We start from the raw sequence: 20,261 nt of genomic DNA on the forward strand, positions 1-20,261 counted from the left end.
AAAGTGCAATCCCACACTTGTTTTTTATTTGGCTTTTTTACTAGGTTCACTAAATGCTAAAACTGAGCTGCCATTGTGATTCTCCAGGTCATTATGAGTTCATAGACACCAAATATGTCTAGGTTCTCTTTCTTAGTGGTGGAAAAAATTTCTAAACTTTGCTAAAAAAAAAAAAAAAAAGTTCCATTTTCCGATACCTGTAGCATCTCCATTTTTTGTGATCTCGGGTCAGTTCGGGCTTATTTTTTGCATGCCAAGCTGACGTTTTTAATGATACCATTTTGGTGCAGATACGTTCTTTTGATCGCCCGTTATTGCATTTTAATGCAATGTCGCGGCGACCCAAAAAAGTGTAATTCTGGATTTTCGAATTTTTTTATCGCTACACACTTTAGCTATCAGGTTAATCCTTTTTTTGTTCTTGATAGATTGGGTGATTCTGAACGATTCTGATTTTTTTTTATTGTTTTATTTTGAATGGGGCGAAAGGGGGGTGATTTAAACTTTTATATATTTTTAACTTTTTTCACATTTTTTTAAAGTTTTTTTTTACTTTTGCCATGCTTCAATAGCCTCCATGGGAGGCTAGAAGCTGGCACAATTCGATCGGCTCAGTTACATGGGAGCGATCAACAGATAGCTCCTATGTAGCTGAATTACAGGCTTGCTATGAGCTCCGACCACAAGGTGGCGCTCACAGCAAGCAGGCATCAGCAACCATAGAGGTCTCAAGGAGACCTCTGGTTACTATGCCGATGCATTGCTGACCCCAGATCATGTGACGGGTCGGCGATGCACTCATTTCCGTCCCGATGGCCGGAAGTGCCCGTTAAATACCGCTGTCAGCGTTTGACAGCGGCATTTAACTAGTTAATAGCGGCGGGTGGATCGCGATTCCACCCGTCACTATTGTGGGTACATGTCAGCTGTTCAAAACAGCTGACATGTCCCGCCTTTGATGCATGCTCACCGCCGGAGCCCCCATCAAAGTGGAGGTTCTGACCTTGGACGTACTATCCCGTCCAAGGTCAGAAAGGGTTAAATAAAATGATGGTGTGCCATTTTCCTGAAGCTCACTGCAGTGAACTAAATGGGAAAAGGGACTCCCTTGACCCCACTGCACCGCCACCTTCGGATTATAAAATGCACTCCCAAATTTGGAGGAAACAAAGTGTGCCTTATACTGATAATAATGATAAATCTTTCACACAAAACTGTCATTCAATCATTTACATTTTTCCTATAATACTATTCACACAAATAATAATAATAATAATAATAATATTGATTGAAAAGGGAACTGGAAAACAGCACTTCACTAACAAGCCAATAAAATGTAACTTTTTTTCAAGTAGAAATACAGTTATATGAAAAAGTTTGGACACCCCTATTAATCTTAAGCTTAATGTTTTATAAAAATTGTTTTTTTTGCAACAGCTATTAGAGTTTCATATATCTAATAACTGTTGGACACAGTAATGTTTCTGCCTTGAAATGAGGTTTATTGTACTAACAGAAAATGTGCAATCTGCATTCAAACAAAATTTGACAGGTGCATAAGTATGGACACCCTTATCATTTTCTTGTTTTAAATACTCCTACCTACTTTTTACTCACTTATAATGCTCCATGCAGTTATGGCCCCACAGATGCCCCATATAATGCTCCATGCAGTTATGGCCCCATAGATGTTCCATATAATACTCCATGCAGTTCTTTATGGCCCCATAGATGCCCCATATAATGCTCCATGCAGTTATGGCCCCATAGATGCCCTACATAATGCTCCACGCACTTCTTTATGGCCCCATAGACGCTCCATATAGCATTGTGCCACATGTAATGCTGCTACTGCTGCACTAAAAAAAATGACATACTCACCTCTCGCTGCTGCCCACTGCTCCTCAGCGTCCGGTCTCTCCGCACTGACTGTTCAGGCAGAGGGCAACGCGCACACTAATACGTCATCGTGCCCTCTGACCTGAACAGTCACTGCAGAGGACGCGGAAGATGAGGCGGCGGTGGAACGCGGAAAGGTGAATATGTCATACTCACCTGCTCCCGGCGCTCCTGGTGTGGTCCCTGCATGTCCCCTGTCTCCGGGAGTGGCAGCTTCTTCCTGTAGTGAGCGGTCAAGTGGCACCACTCATTACAGTAATGAAGATGCGGCTCCACCCCTATGGGAGTAGAGTCCATATTCATAACTTTACTGAGCGGTACCAGTGACCACTGAGCAGGGGAAGAAGCTGCCGCTCCCGGAGACGTGGGACATGCAGGGACCATGCCAGGAGCGCCAGGAGCAGGTGAGTATTTGACAGGCATCGCTCCCCATCACACGCCGACCCCCCCCCCGCCTTCCATGACTCGAGTATAAGCTAAGAGGGGCACTTTCAGGCCATTTTTTGGGGCTGAAAATCTCAGCTTATACTCGTGTATATACGGTAAATATAAAAAGGCACATGACATTCCACAATTATTACAGGAGACATATCCATATACTTAGCTCGTGGACCTTGGCCTTATGGATAATTCCAATCGATATTTTGCACACAGCAGCTGTGCACGTGTGATCGCCGCTGTGTGTTCAGCTCATATGGCATCTGAAACCCAGAACTTACTGCCAGGAGTGGTGCCCGCACCGATATGGCACTCCTTCCCTTTTGAACTTTGCACTGTGCCTGAAAAGTATTTCCTGATTACATATAGGCTATTTGTGCACTCAGGAGATTTTTTTTTACAACATACTGAGGTCCATTTTTCCTACTGGCCCTTAGAAAAATTAAAAACATGGGGCTAAAACCACATTTTAATGGTAGATATTTAATTATTCTTTCTTCGCAGCCCAATGGTCTAAAATTCTGTGAGGCACATGTGGTGTCAACATGCTCACTGCACCCCAATATTAATTTGTGGGGGGTGTAATTTGTAAAATTAGGTCTCTTTTGGGGGTTTCTGCTGTTCTGGTATCTCAAGGGCTCTTCCGTGACATGGCACCCTCAAATCAGTCCAGAAAAATATGTGTTCCAATATAGCCATTTTGAACTTTGCACTTTGCCTCAGAATTAGTTTTTGACCACATGCAGGGTGTCAGTGTACTCAGGAGAAATTGATCAACAAATGTTGTGGTCCAGTTTCTTCTGCTATCCTTGTGAGAATGAGAAAATTTGGGGCTAAAGCAACACTGTTGTGGGAAAAAAATATGTTGTTTTCATTTTCACAGATGAACGATGTAAAATTCTGTGAAGCATCTGTAGGTGTAAGGTGCTCACCATACATCTAGATAAATTCCTTGACAAGTCTAATTTCCAAAATGGGGTAATTTGTAGTGGGTTTCCACTACTACGGCATATCAGGGCTCTCCAAACTTGACATGACTCCAGTAGACCAGTCCATCAAAGTCTGAATTCCAAAACGTCACTCCTTCCTTTCTGAGCCGTGCTGTGCTCCAAAACAAAAGTATTCCACCATCTATGGGGTATTGTCTTACTCAGGAAAAATGGCACAGCACATTTTTGGTTCTATTTTCTACTGTTACGCTTGGAAAAATAAAAAAAATTGGGGTTTAAAGAACATATTTGTGGGAAAAATGTGATGTTTTTGTTTTCATGGCTCTACATTTTAAAACTTATGTAAAGTACCTTGGGGTTCAAGGTGCTCACCACACATCTAGATACATTCCTTGAGTGATCTAGTTTAAAAAATGGGGACACTTTGGAAGTTTCATCTGTTTAGGCACATTAGGGGCTCTCCAAATGCGACATGGCATCCACTAATGATGTGAGCCATTTTTGCTCTCAGTCAAATGGCGTTCCCTCCCTTCCGAGCCCTATCGTGCACCCCAATAGTTGTTGCTGGGTATCAGCATACTTAGAATAAGTTGCACAATAAATCATATAATGGCTAACCTTGTGAAAATGTAAGATTTGTGGCTAAATCAACATTTTCTTGCGAAAAATGTGATTTTTTAAAATAATTTTTATGGCTCTACAATACAAACTTTTGTAAAGCATCTGGGGGTTCAAAGTGCTCACTATACATCTAGATACATTTCTTTAGAGGTCTAGTTTCCAAATTAATATAATTTGTAGGGGGTTTCCACAGATAGATGACTCATAACGATCACAATGCAACAAATGTACATTGTGAACCAATCCAATGGTGAATAACCAATGAGTTATAGACAGAATGGTGTAAGTAAGGCGCAATGAAAATACATTGCATATGTTCTCAGTCATAGAGTAAACGATGAGTCAGTATTGGAAAAATAAAAAATTAACACTCCATAAAAAAAGAGAGATGATGACGCATGACAATAACATGTTCATAGCTGGCGAAACGTTGACCGATATATAATATTATGAACTCACAGTAGTACAATAGATGTCAAATAACTGGCTGAAATACACCATGTGAGACTTAGAGCTCACGATTGCTTCACAACAAAATGGACTTGAGGTCACTATGCAAATATCCTAGATAATGAGCGACGAAGTTACAGAGGAAAGAGATCAGTATGCGCATGCATGTTTAGCTGTACAAGCAATTTAGTTCACCATAATCAGCATCAAAGCAGAAAAAATATGGATCGTTCATTTTTTCTTTTTTCAAAACTGACTTTCGGTTTACTCTATGACCAGATATGCATGCGCTGTAGTTTCATTGTGCATCACTTCCACCAATCTGTCTATACGTCATTGGTTATTCACCATTGGATTGGTTCGCGCCGCATATGTGTTCCCATGTGACCACTATGAGTCATCTATTTGCACCACTTCCTGGCAAACTTGGATACTGGAACTGCTGAATTCTCCTGCTGTGAGCTGATTTCTGACGAACAATTATTGTGACTTGGTATATATATTGGCAATAGGTGCGCTAACATTTATACTATTGCCCCTGAGGAAACTGCACCTTTTTGCAGCGATACGCATAGAGTTACTTTCCCCTCTCCAACCACAATCATCATGCAGGTTTTGCATTTAACTCACATTGAATAATGGCTGTTTGAGGTCTATACTCTTATTTGCTCTGTGTATCCTCCAGAACACAGGGTCTATTGTTTCCAATGCAGGATATTTATCTTTGTCTTTAGGATGGTTTAAAGACCATATTAGGCTATGTATTTTATGCTACCATTGCATTTATTCATGGCACTTTTGTTTGACACTGAACTCGTGAGTCGACATAATCACCATGCACTTGAACCTTATTCTTAAATTGTATATTATGCAACCTTTTTGTGGCTATGTATATTTTTAAACAAATTCTTTGGTTAGCCTGTCTTTCTATTCACTGAGCTCTCAGGTCATGTAAAATTATTTTCATTAAAATCTGTGAGCTTATTTACTTATTAGTAGTGTTGAGCGATACCGTCCGATACTTGAAAGTATCGGTATCGGAAAGTATCGGCCGATACCGGCAAAGTATCGGATCCAATCCGATACCGATACCCGATACCAATACAAGTCAATGGGACTCAAGTATCGGACGGTATTCCTGATGGTTCCCAGGGTCTGAAGGAGAGGAAACTCTCCTTCAGGCCCTGGGAACCATATTAATTTGTAAAAGAAAGAATTAAAATAAAAAATTGCTATACTCACCTCTCCGACGCAGCCTGAACCTCAGCGAGGGAACCGGCAGCGTTGTTTGCTTAAAATTCGCGCTTTTCTTTCCTTACGTGAAGTCCCGGCTTTGTGATTGGTTGCGTCGCAGTCAAATGGGCGACGCAACCAATCACAGCAAGCCGTGACGTAATTTCAGGTCCTTCAGGATTTTAAAACTACGTCCCGGCTTTGTGATTGGTTGCGTCGCAGTCACATGGGCGACGCAACCAATCACAAGCCGTGACGTCACGGGAGGCTGGACACGCGCGCATTTTAAAATGCGCGCTTGTCCAGCCTCCCGTGACGTCCCGGCTTGTGATTGGTTGCGTCGCGGTCAACCAATCACAAGCCGGGAGGCTGGACACACGCGCATTTTAAAATGCGCGCTTGTCCAGCCTCCCGTGACGTCCCGGCTTGTGATTGGTTGCGTCGCGGTCAACCAATCACAAGCCGGGAGGCTGGACACGCGCGCATTTTAAAATGCGCGCGTGTCCAGCCTCCCGGCTTGTGATTGGTTGACCGCGACGCAACCAATCACAAGCCGGGACGTCACGGGAGGCTGGACAAGCGCGCATTTTAAAATGCGCGCGTGTCCAGCCTCCCGTGACGTCACGGCTTGTGATTGGTTGCGTCGCCCATGTGACTGCGACGCAACCAATCACAAAGCCGGGACGTAATTTTTTAAATCCTGAAGGACCTGAAATTACGTCACGGCTTGCTGTGATTGGTTGCGTCGCCCATGTGACTGCGACGCAACCAATCACAACGCCGGAACGTAATTTTAAAATCCTGAAGGACCTGAAATTACGTCACGGCTTGCTGTGATTGGTTGCGTCCCGGCCACATGGGCGGCACGCGACCAATCACAAGCCGGGACTTCACGTAAACGAAAGAAAAGCGCAAATTTTAAACAAAGAACGCTGCCGCTTCCCTCGGTAAGGTGCAGGCTGCGTCGGAGAGGTGAGTATAGCAATATTTTTTATTTTAATTCTCTCTTTTACACATTTTTACATTAATGTTGTTTCGATACCGATACCCGATACCACAAAAGTATCGGATCTTGGTATCGGAATTCCGATACCCGCAAGTATCGGCCGATACCCGATACTTGCGGTATCGGAATGCTCAACACTACTTATTAGCGTATTTTACCTCTTTATACCTGTTTTTGAATGTCAATTTGGATATAGCATAGCTTTCATATTAAGATGCTATTGGTTGTGACTATGTGGCCTATGGGTGATTTTAATTGTTGTTAATTGGTTTGTTGTCTTATACACTATGTGCTAACAAAAAATAAATGTTCTATTTTTGAGAGATCTCCATTTCTGCATATCTTTTCTTTGTTTTCGCTTATGTCTCTTTTATATGCTTTGGGTTGATCTCCTTCTACCATATTGGTGGTGCCCATTTTATGGTCTATGCTTGTGATGCCCACTAATAATTCCATCCATTCTTGCGTTCAAAAAGTCAACCAGGGCTCCTTTCCTTCCGAGCCCTGCCATGCACCCAAATAGTAGTTTTCCCAAACATGATGAATATCGGCATGCTCAGGAGAAACTGAAAAAGAAAAGAATGTCCAGCTTCACCGAATCTGTAAAAAAGAGTTTTATTTATTCACAAACTTTTAAGCATAGGTGATACAGACTTCAGCACAAGCCATATGGGTAAGAATCTTATGGCTTGTGCTGAAGTCTGTATCCTCTATGCTTAAAAGTTTGTGAATAAAGAAAACTCTTTTTTACGGATTCGGTGAAGCTGGACATTCTTTTCTTTTTTGGACTCTATACGCCTGGACACAGCGGGTCCGTGCTCCCGAGGATTGGTTTATGCATCACGGGTGAGCTGGTTTATATTCCTTCTTCAGTAAAAACTGCACAACAAATTTTCAAGTCCAATTTTTCCTTTATTCTTGTGAAAATAAAAAATTTGGGGTTAAAAAACATTTTTGAGGTAAAAATTGGATTTCTTATTTTCACCGCTCAACGTTACAAATTTCTGCGACGCACCTAGGGGTTCAAGGTACTCGACACACATATAGATAAGTTTCTTGAGTGGCTTAATTTCCAAAATAGCTTCACTTGTGATGGGTTTCCACAGTTTAGGCACGTCAGGAGCTCTCAAAATGCGACGAGGCGTCCACTCTCGATTCCATCCAATTTTGCTTTCAAAAACTCAAACAATGCTCTTTCCCATCCGATCCCTACACTGTGTCTAAACAGTAGTTTCACCTCACTTATGGAGTATCTGCATGCTCAGGAGAAATTGCACAGCAAATTTTTGGGCACATACAGTATTCTCACGTTACTCTTGAGAAAATAAAAAAATAGTATCTAAATTTTTTTTGTGAAAAAAGTTAAATGTTCATTTTTTCCTTCCACATTCCATTAATTTCTGTGAAGTACATGAAGGGTTTTGATGTGGTGGTCTCTTAATTTTTGCCAGAGCTGTGACATATATTATTAGTAGTGATGAGCGAACATGCTCGCCACTACTCGTTACTCGCCCGAGTATCACGGTCCTCGGTGTACTCGGCGAGCACCGAGCATTTACGGGATTATTCGGCAGGAGCTTGGGTCTCCGCCCTGCAATTTTGGTGCTCTTTAGAGCCAATGAACATGCAGGGATTGTCTGCCATGCACTGTAATTCCTGTAGCCATCTTTGTTGTGGTATTACTGTGATTGGCTGGCTGCACAGCATCATCAGGTCTGTAAGAGATCGGACGCCGCCCTGTTCGGGGCATTCAGCTCTGGACTCAGCTAGTGTAGGGAGAGCTGCTGCTGAGATAGGGTCAGATTTGTGCTTTTATTAGTTAGTGTGGGTCTACCATCACAGAAACCACAAATTCAGATAAACCAACAGTCCTTTTTAGGGCTATTTAGGAGGGTATATTGACTGCAGTGCTGGGTAGGCAGGGGAGTCTACAGGTCCTTCTCAAAAAATTAGCATATAGTGTTAAATTTCATTATTTACCATAATGTAATGATTACAATTAAACTTTCATATATTATAGATTCATTATCCACCAACTGAAATTTGTCAGGTCTTTTATTGTTTTAATACTGATGATTTTGGCCTACAACTCCTGATAACCCAAAAAACCTGTCTCAATAAATTAGCATATCAAGAAAAGGTTCTCTAAACGACCTATTACCCTAATCTTCTGAATCAACTAATTAACTCTAAACACATGCAAAAGATACCTGAGGCTTTTAAAAACTCCCTGCCTGGTTCATTACTCAAAACCCCCATCATGGGTAAGACTAGCGACCTGACAGATGTCAAGAAGGCCATCATTGACACCCTCAAGCAAGAGGGTAAGACCCAGAAAGAAATTTCTCAACAAATAGGCTGTTCCCAGAGTGCTGTATCAAGGCACCTCAATGGTAAGTCTGTTGGAAGGAAACAATGTGGCAGAAAACGCTGTACAACGAGAAGAGGTGACCGGACCCTGAGGAAGATTGTGGAGAAGGACCGATTCCAGACCTTGGGGAACCTGAGGAAGCAGTGGACTGAGTCTGGTGTGGAAACATCCAGAGCCACCGTGCACAGGCGTGTGCAGGAAATGGGCTACAGGTGCCGCATTCCCCAGGTAAAGCCACTTTTGAACCATAAACAGCGGCAGAAGCGCCTGACCTGGGCTACAGAGAAGCAGCACTGGACTGTTGCTAAGTGGTCCCAAGTACTTTTTTCTGATGAAAGCAAATTTTGCATGTCATTCGGAAATCAAGGTGCCAGAGTCTGGAGGAAGACTGGGGAGAAGGAAATGCCAAAATGCCTGAAGTCCAGTGTCAAGTACCCAGTCAGTGATGGTGTGGGGTGCCATGTCAGCTGCTGGTGTTGGTCCACTGTGTTTCATCAAGGGCAGGGTCAATGCAGCTAGCTATCAGGAGATTTTGGAGCACTTCATGCTTCCTGGCACCTGCTCACAGTGCCAAAACCACTGGTAAATGGTTTACTGACCATGGTATTACTGTGCTCAATTGGCCTGCCAACTCTCCTGACCTGAACCCCATAGAGAATCTGTGGGATATTGTGAAGAGAAAGTTGAGAGATGCAAGACCCAACACTCTGGATGAGCTTAAGGCCGCTATTGAAGCATCCTGGGCCTCCATAACATCTCAGCAGTGTCACAGGCTGATTGCCTCCATGCCACGCCGCATTGAAGCAGTCATTTCTGCCAAAGGATTCCCGACCAAGTATTGAGTGCATAACTGAAAATTATTATTTGATGTTTTTTTTGTTTGTTATTAAAAAACACTTTTATTTGATTGGACGGTTGAAATATGCTAATTTATTGAGACAGGTTTTTTGGGTTATCAGGAGTTGTAGGCCAAAATCATCAGTATTAAAACAATAAAAGACCTGACAAATTTCAGTTGGTGGATAATGAATCTATAATATATGAAAGTTTAATTGTAATCATTACATTATGGTAAATAATGAAATGTAACACTATATGCTAATTTTTTGAGAAGGACCTATATGTGCGCATATCCACATCAGTGTAAAGAATGCAGGCACTGTATGTAATCTCATTGCATACATCAAGAGGGTCCATTACTGTCTGCTGCTATATATTTTATATACATCTAGCTGCAGGTATCTGTGGCTAGGATTAATTTTTTTAGGCACCTGAATCCTGCTAATTTTCTAACAAAGCAATCCAGAGCCCTCTTTTTTTTCTACATTTATTTGCTTCATCACACTGCAGACTATAGCCAAGTCATTTTAATACAACAGCGTAAAAATCTAGCAATTTAAAACTCCTTTTTTTGTCCCAGGCATCAGATGTAAGTGTGCAGAAAATTCTGGCGGTTTTTTTTTGGTACTGTAGTATTTTTGGAGTGTCTTACATCATTTTTGGACACCATTTTGCCGACCAAAAAATCTTTATCTGGCCAAAAAATATTTAGCTACAGTTCTTATATTTATCACTGTGTTTTATACGCCACACACATTGCATATCATTGCACTAAATATTTTACAATTTTAGTACTCCAACATTTTTTTCTTTTATTGTTATAGCCTACTTAGGTCCTGAGGCCCTCAAGTACGTCTGCTGAAACAGTTATTGGGCTGCATGTAACGTTGGTGCAGGGCAGGCCTTGCATTCGGTGCATAAGCAAACAGTATGGGAGACACACTTTCTTCTAATGGGAACAATTTTGTCCTGAGGCCCTCAAGTACATCTGCTGAAACCGTTATTGGCCTGCATGTAACTTTGGGGCAGGCCTGACCTTGCATTCAATGCAACATTTTTTCAGGAGGCCCTCATGTACATCTCGTGAAAGGGGTATTGGTGTGTGTCCTAATTTTTGTCAGCCCAGACACTCACTGCATAGGCAATAATAGTATAGGAGACCCACTGTTTAATGGCCCTTTAAGAAGATAAATGCTGCCTGATGCCCCTATAAAAATAGGCTCTGTGATTTTAAGAGTCCCTCCTTTATAAATGAAGCAAGATGGGTCTGCTTATGTGTCATGCAACACATGGCCAGCTAGGGTTGTTAAATGTTACATGTTACAATGACATTACCCAGTGAATGCATTTGTATTGGTTGAAAGCAATGCTAAAGTTGAAAAAAGCATCCAAAACCGCTGCGTGTGTACATAGCCCAAGTGGGGGAGCAACATTTTTATTTGGCTTTAGTTATTATTAGTGTTGAGCATTCCGATACCGCAAGTATCGGGTATCGGCCGATATTTGCTGTATCGGAATTCCGATACCGAGATCCGATATTTTTGTGGTATCGGGTATCGGTATCGAAACAACATTAATGTGTAAAATAAAGAATTAAAATAAAAAATATTGCTATACTCACCTCTCCGACGCAGCCTGGACCTCACCGAGGGAACCGGCAGCGTTGTTTGCTTAAAATTCGCGCGTTTCCTTCCTTACGTGAAGTCCCGGCTTGTGATTGGTCGCGTGCCGCCCATGTGGCCGCAACGCGACCAATCACAGCAAGCCGTGATGTAATTTCAGGTCCTTCAGGATTTTAAATTTACGTTCCGGCTTTGTGATTGGTCGCGTCGCGGTCACATGGGCGACGCGACCAATCACAAGCCGTGACGTCACGGGAGGCAGGACAAGCGCGCATTTTAAAATGCGCACTTGTCCTGCCTCCCGTGACGTCACGGCTTGTGATTGGTCACGTCTCCATGTGGCCGCGACGCGACCAATCACAGCAAGCCGTGACGTAATTTTAGGTCCTTCAGGATTTTAAAATTACGTTCCGGCTTTGTGATTGGTCGCGTCGCGGTCACATGGGCGACGCGACCAATCACAAGCCGTGACGTCACGGGAGGCAGGACAAGCGCGCATTTTAAAAAGTCACAAGCCGGGACTTCACGTAAGGAAGGAAATGCGCGAATTTTAAGCAAACAACGCTGCCGGTTCCCTCGGTAAGCTCCAGGCTGCGTCGGAGAGGTGAGTATAGCAATATTTTTTATTTTAATTCTTTCTTTTACATATTAATATGGATCCCAGGGCCTGAAGGAGAGTTTCCTCTCCTTCAGACCCTGGGAACCATCAGGAATACCGTCCGATACTTGAGTCCCATTGACTTGTATTGGTATCGGGTATCGGTATCGGATTGGATCCGATACTTTGCCGGTATCGGCCGATACTTTCCGATACCGATACTTTCAAGTATCGGACGGTATCGCTCAACACTAGTTATTATGCATTATATACAAGTCATTACCCTGGAAAGGATGTTCCTTAATCTATTTCCCAGCAAAATCCATTTTGGTTTAGTTTTTTTATGTTTTTTTTGTGCACCTGTTAAAATGGAGTGAAACTCTGACAACATTGTTTACAGCTGTGACCTAGGAGTCAGAAATGCTTCCAGGGATATTTGCCATGATGTTCCCATGTTATTTCAGCAGTGTTTCCATCCTTTTCAAATGTTTTTACCCCCGAGAGGATAGCGGTAAAAATACTCGGGTCTCCCATAGACTTACATTGGGCTCATTGTTTTGTCCGAGTACCCGAATATTACAAATTGTTCGACCTGAGCAAAGAGCACCCGAGCATTTTAGTGCTCGCTCATCACTTATTATTAGTGCTTTAAAAGGATGTAGGTGCTGTTCATCATAATTATCTAATGTCATGATTTAGCCACGTGATTTGACAGTGTGTGTCATTCATTCTTAATAGAGCTGATGTGTTGTAATAAACATCTTCTCAATTGTTGAAATGTTTTGCCACCATGTGACCGCCACGCGACCAATTCGGCTTGTGATTGGTTGCGTGGTGGTCACATGAGTGGCACGCGACCAATCAGAAGCCGTGACATCATGGAAGGCCCTAAACGCGCTCATTTTAAGCAAAGAAGGCTGCCGGTTACCAGCGGTTATGTCCAGGGGCCTCCGGAGAGGTGAGTATATCAATATTTTTTATTTTAATTCTTTATTTTACACATTAATATGGATCCCAGGGCCTGAAGGAGAGTTTCCTCTCCTTCAGACCCTGGGAACCATCAGGATACCTTCCGATACTTGGTGTCCCATTGACTTGTATTGGTATCGGGTATCGGTATCGGCGATATCCGATACTTTTCGGGTATCTGCCGATACTATCCGATACCGATACTTTCAAGTATCGGACGGTATCGCTCAACACTAGTTGTGAGATAATCAGTACTTTTCTGTGAAGATATAAGTTGGCCAACAGAATATACCAATGTTTAGCAAACACCCTATAGGCACCCTGAGCACACTCGTCACTAGAATGTTAATTTGTGTCTGACGAGCCCAATAATGGGCTTTTTTCAGGGGTTTTTTAGAATGGGCTTTTTCCAAAAGTTTTCTTGAACAACTGTTTTCACAAAATAGTCCTTGCTTTATCAAATTTGATTGAAAACTCTCCCAATGCACAAGATTAATGGTGGAGATCTTATTCCTGTACGTTTTGGTCTACATGTTCACTTGTTCAACCAATCCAATAGCAAGAGCCAAAACATAAATCTGTTTTAATTTATCTCAGAGGTGAATTTTAAGTCAATTTATTAAATGTATAAATACAATATCTTGAAAAAGTATTCATATCCCGTGGACTTTTTCCCATTTTTTTCATGCTATCCCCACAAACACATATATTTTAGGGGGATTTTATATGATATTTTAACACAAATCTGCAAGTAGAATTAGAGATCCATGCATCATTTCCTTTACACGTTACAAATGTACTGTGTACATACATGTGTACATATATAGCTGCCGAATCTGAGCAAAAGTTTACAATCTATGAGAAAATAGGGGTGATACAAAATATAAAACGTGCTTGTATTGCATGGTTCAGCCATCTCTATAACAGAAAAGGTTATTTGTGTGAAACTGCATAAACTGGTCTGGCAGGTCACCACCCATTTTGAAAAGTTTTCCCCCTTCCATATACTAATGTGCCACAAACAGGAAGTTGATATCACCAACCATTCCCATTTTATTTAGGTGTATCCATATACATGGCCCACCCAGGTGTATCCATATAAATGGCCTACCCTGTACAAATAATATACATTTATGTTGTGAGCATCATTTAAATATCTATATAATAAACAATCATAAAATCTAGAAATACTTTGCTGGCAGTAACCTTTTAATTTACCATTTGTTTAAAGACTACAATTGTAACTTGTGAACCTCCAATAATTGATTTTGTTCAAATGCTTTGTATTACTGTTGATTGACTTGTATTACTCCTAGGCTGCAAAATGATAATAGTTAATTCTGCTTTACAAAGGAAATTGGAAAATCTCTTCATTGTTGTGATTATTTGGCTGAGTCTGTACTATAATGAGATGGAAATTCTATAAAATAGATATGTTACATTTGCAATAAAACTGACACAACTTTCAATTGCTTCTAAATTATGGTTAATCTTGTGTTAAAATCACTAAACGCAGCGTATCATTGCAAAAGGCAGAAAATAACTTTATCTTATTGACTTTTACAATTTCTTGTACTCCAGGCATGTAATTTAGCTCATTCTCTTTTAGACCTAGATTTCACTTCAAGATTAGTTTCAATGGGAATGTGATTAACCAGACCTTAATACCAATAAAGCTCTGGGAGGCAGGTCTTACCCTTCTTTATGAAGCATCACTCTTTACTATGTTCAGGTCTGCTAATTTAATCTCTGTGTGATTAAGAAGGTGCATAAACTGTATTAATAATTGCTTCATCGACTGGAATTAGTTCCATTAACTTACTTACTTTCAAGATCTTTTGAGAAAGTTGTTATTAAATGTGAAGCTTAGTTGAAATCGAAGAATTGAATACGGGAAGATATTGTGGTCCAGTTATTGTGTATCAACTATTCAGAATTACTGAATTCTTTGTGTTGTGGTTAGAAATAAAAGATCAAAGAAAAACAGGGAAAACTAAAAATTCAGTTCACTCTTGCCTTGAGCTTTTAAAACCTTACAACCTCTATAATTCTTAAGGCAGTGGGGGTCTATGGTAGTGATCTTCCTGCACCTGATCCATTCTATGAACTGCTGAATGCAGGTAGGTTTTAACTTAAAAAAGTTTAGAAACTAAAGTCAGACCTAAAAGTTAGAAAATAAAATATAAAGAAATGTGGTATAATAAAATTGCCCTACAACTAAGTTTTATTTTTATTTATTTTTAGAATTTACAAACCACAAATGTTTACCAGAACCTTAGCATCAATGCATGGGTGCAAGAGGCAATGCTTCCTCTAAGCTGAGCTTTCTGGGAAAGAAAGAGTTGAAACTACCTATAATAAGGTTAAAAAAACAATAACAGCTATAATTGATATATTATTCTTCTTGATTTCTTTAACTATCATTTCCTGATCACACAACTTGGAGGAAATAGTGTCAACAGGATGGTAATGCAGAAATATAGAAAATTCATGTGCTCCCAAATAGTGCCCAAGTGTTGCATCATTGGGCACTATTTGGGAGCACATTAGTTGTATCATATATTCCGTTAAAATCAAGTTTTTCAGTTTTACAGTGGTCATTGCTAATGTTTTATAGTTCATTCAAATTTTGCATTAGCCCTTTATAATTGTTCACCTGCCCTAGTGTGGAGCTGGACAAATAGTAACGAGTCAATTGCAAACAGTGGAATAATTTCCTTCCTCAGTTTCCAGTCAGCATTTTAGTTAAATGCCAGACAGAAATAACAATCGAAGGATTGGACATATGTGCTTGGGGCCTTAGGCTAAGGTTACACCATATGATTGAATGCTTGGCAGGATTGTTTGAAACGGTGTGTAAACATATGTCCTGGACCCAGATGAAGTAACTGAATGACAGTTCCATACATCTGCATTGACTCAATTAAAAAAGAAAATGTATTACAAGGTAAACTGTTTATTTTTGATACAGTTGTTTTTAAAATATAGGTCAATATTCTTTTAAATGCAGTTCAAGTAAAAGTATACAATATAACTTGAATCTGACAAAAGCAATAATAAATAAAAAATCTATGAAAATGATCAAATGAAAGTTGGACATTGTGTTTCAACCATGCTTCCACAGAGTTTAAAAACAAATAAAACTCATGAAATAGGCCTGGACAGAAATGATGGTACCCCTGAAAATAATGTGACAAAGCGGACATATTGAATCAAGGTGTGTCCACTAATTAGTATCACAGGTGTCTACAATCTTGGAATCAGTGAGTGGGCCTGTATATAGGGCTGCAGATACTCACTGTACTGTTTGGTGACATGGTGTGTATCACACTCAACATAGACCAGAGGAAGCGAAGGAAAGAGTTGTCTCAGGAGATTAGAAAGAATGTTGTAGACAAACATGTTAAAGATAAAAGTTATAAGACCATCTCCTAGCAGCTAAATGTCCCTGTGACTACAGTTGCACATATTATTCTGAAATTTAAAATCCATGAGACTGTAGACAACTTCCCTGGACGTGGCCACAGGAGGAAAATTGATGACAAATCAAAGAGACAGATAATACAAAAGGTAACAAAAGAGCCCAGAGAAACTTCTAAACAGATTAAAGGTGAACTTCAAGCTCAAAGAACATCAGTGTCAGATTGCACCATCCGTCGTTGTATAAGCCAAAGTGGACTTCATGAGACACGACCAAGGAGGACACCATTGTTGAAAATAAATCATAAAAAAGCAAGACTGGAATTTGCCATCTACATGATGACATGATGACAAGCCACAAAGCTTCAGGGAAAATGTCCTATGGACAGATGAGACAAAAATTGAACTTTTTGGCAAGGCACATCAGCTTTATGTTCACAGACGGAAAAATGAAACATATCAAGAAAAGAACACTGTCCCTACTGTGAAACATGGAGGAGGCTCTGTTATGTTCTGGTCTGCTTTGCTGCATATGGCACAGAGTGTCTAGAATCTGTGCAGGGTACAATGAAATCTCAAGACTGTCAAGGGATTCTAGACAGAAATGTGCTGCCCAGTATCAGAAATCTTGGTGTCAGTTGCAGATCATGGGTCTTGCAACAGGATAATGACCCAAAACCCACAGCTAAAAACACCCAAGAATGGCTAAGAGGAAAACATTGGACTATTCTGAAGTGTCCTTCTATGAGCCCTGACCTAAATCCTATTGAGCATCTTTGGAAAGAGCTGAAGCATGCCATCTGGAAAAGGCAACCTTCAAACACGAGACAACTGGAGCAGTTTGCTCTTGAGGAGGGGGGCAAAATACCTGTTGAGAGGTGCAGAAGTCTCATTGACAGCTTCAAGAATCCTTTGATTGCAGTAATTGCCTCTAAAGGTTATGCAACAAAATATTAAGTTAAGGGTACCATCATTTCTGTCCAGGTTTATTTCATGAGTTTTATTTTTTTTAAATTCTGAGGAAGCATGGTTGAAAAACAATGTCTGACTTTCATTTGCTCATTTTTATAGATTTTTTATTTTTTATTACTTTTGTCAGATTCAAGTTATCCCTGTGACCATTGTGGGTTTTTTTGTCATTGAACATGGGGTACCAACAATTTTGACCACATGTGTACTAGTAGAAAAATAGATCATGGCGCTAATAATTGACTAATGATAACAGGTTGGCGTGTATACACAAAAAGTATTGCAAGCATCGACTAAGCGGTTGATGCACTACAATAGATCATGGCATGGACTACATTGTACTGGTACAATATTACTTTTGGAACAACTGCTGGATATTGCATATTTCTTTGTTTTTTTCATTTGGCAGCAAAAATGTATGACTAATAGACATCTATAGGCTATGTCTTGTACATTTAATCATGCACAAACTAGCATTGATTACAACCTTTGTTAGTCAAGTAATAAATATACACAAAATATGTGATTTATGAACTTTTCACACATTTTTGTGCATGTAATAATACATAATGATAAGGCTAGGGTCACACAACCATATTTACCTCACACTAATGACACTGATCAAACTGTGAATTGAGTTTGATCAGAGTAGGATCGGAGTGTGACCCGATTTTCTCAGATGCAGAGAAGATGGATTAAACAATTTCTCCATCTTCTCCATTCTGCCTTTCCATAAAAATTGGACCGCATCTGGATGTCATTTGAGTGCAGTCCAATTTTTTTGATGGACTCAATGACTTGCATGTCCGAGTGCAATCCGAGTATCGAATATAAATTGTGTGTGCCGCAATTTTTTTCCTTGGACAGACTCGGTTCAAGTAAAAAATCAGAGATGAGCATGGACTCATAGAATAACATTGGTCCAAGTGCGATTCTATGTTTTGTTGGATCGCACTCCAACCAAAAATACCATTGTCTACACGAGCCCTAATATGGACAATTATTTTCTTTAGGGATCACTCAGTTAAGCACCTTAAACATCCTTGTGCTGTCTGCATGTAAAATGTCTAGACTGAATCGAATAGCCTCAAAAGTACTGAGGACTGTGATCAATCACAAAATTGCTAGTTTACAGATTTTGTGCATGCAAAATGGGTAGTATACGAACAGCACACTGACCAATGCAAGTCAAACTGGTAGTTATAATGAACATTTTTACACACCGTCTGTGTGTAAAAAATTGCAGCATGCACTACTTTGATCCATATTTAAAAAACAAGAAAACACATGCTAAGTTTATACTACTCATTGTAATGTTAAAAACAGATGGCACAAGGATGTCCTCCATGTGTTGCCTATGATTTACAATGACTTGCTTTCAAAAGATGCAGGTTTGCGCAAGATGAGGCTTGGCAAAAGTTTTGTGACTTGATATTTTCACATCAGTTTCGGATATCTCTCTCAAAATGGGCAGAGCTGAAGCTGGAAAGGGGAGAGATGAGGCATAGTGATGCTTGCTCATCTAGTGTCAGAAGTATGTCACGTCCTCCCGGGAGATCTGAGATTTGAAGATCACTATGTATTGTGAGTTGCAGATCTTCCATTTAGCCTGTGTGTTTGTTTCCCATATTAAATGGATTTGGTTTCCTTTGGTGCTGAAGAGGTTAACAACCAGAATCATGCAGCTCCATTTCAGCTGCTTCTGATCTGGTCATTACTTTTCCTAATAAAACCTAGCAGATACCAACCACCAGAACTTTAGATCCAAAACCAAGAAACTAATGACACGGGTATGTATTTAAAATTACTTTATTTTAACTGGTAATAACATATTACATGTGCACATGTTGGATAAAATCAATATAATGGGTGACAAATATATATATATATATATATATATACAAAGTCAATCACCAATATATAAAAACTAAAGGAATGACATGAGGTGTGTCACCTAAGGAAGGGTTAATCTCAGGCCTTCAACACGGACTATGGATTGAAGTGGTGAAATTTATAAAAATCAATAGTGAAGATAAGAATTATAATATATTAAATATTTCCCACAAGCAACATGTGGGTTTGAAAAACCTGTGCAAAAGTGCTATGTGCAAGGGCTACTTAAATTAAAGTGCTAAGTGCAGAAAATCCAATAGCCCAAAAATATATATGTGGAAGTACCTGTACCTTAGATGGCGTCACCCAGATCCAAACAATGCGCACCCCAACGCACGTTTCGGATATACAATCCTTCGTCAGGGGGTGGCTAGTAGTAGATATCAAGGGGTTTATATATTAAGCTGTGATCCGACGTCAGACGCCGAAGTAATGTGCGGCGCAGGCGCCGACGAGCAGACCCGGGAGTCCCCGCCCACCGCATCACGTGGTCGGACGCACAGGAACTGAGTACCTGGCGTTTCCAAGGCCACGGAGATACAGAGAGCAGGAACAGCGAGTCGCCGAGAGCGCCTGCGCACAACTCCGGCGTACAGATGTGGGTAGATAGCGGAGACAATTTGTGACTAACAAAACTATATTATAGAACCGGGCACATAGAATTGAAGACTAAACACAGTCCATAAATACAGGGCACTGTGTTTACAGTTTGATGGGTACATGTTACAATGCAATCCATAGCATTATAGAAGGAACCTCCTATTAAGATTATATACTATGGGAGACCTCAGGGAGAGGGTGGGGGAGGAAAGAAAAAGAAAAAGAAAGACTTAGAAAAGTATACCATATGAGACACTATGTAAACTATAATGTGCAACAGGAAGCTCTGGATGAGCGTGAATCAATTAGAAATACATTAATGTGTATATGTCTCACATAACAATGTACCTAAACAGTGCAATGTATATATATATACATATGG

This window comes from Ranitomeya variabilis, chromosome 2, assembly GCF_051348905.1.
Source record: "Ranitomeya variabilis isolate aRanVar5 chromosome 2, aRanVar5.hap1, whole genome shotgun sequence".
In the NCBI taxonomy this organism is placed as follows: Eukaryota; Metazoa; Chordata; class Amphibia; order Anura; family Dendrobatidae; genus Ranitomeya; species Ranitomeya variabilis.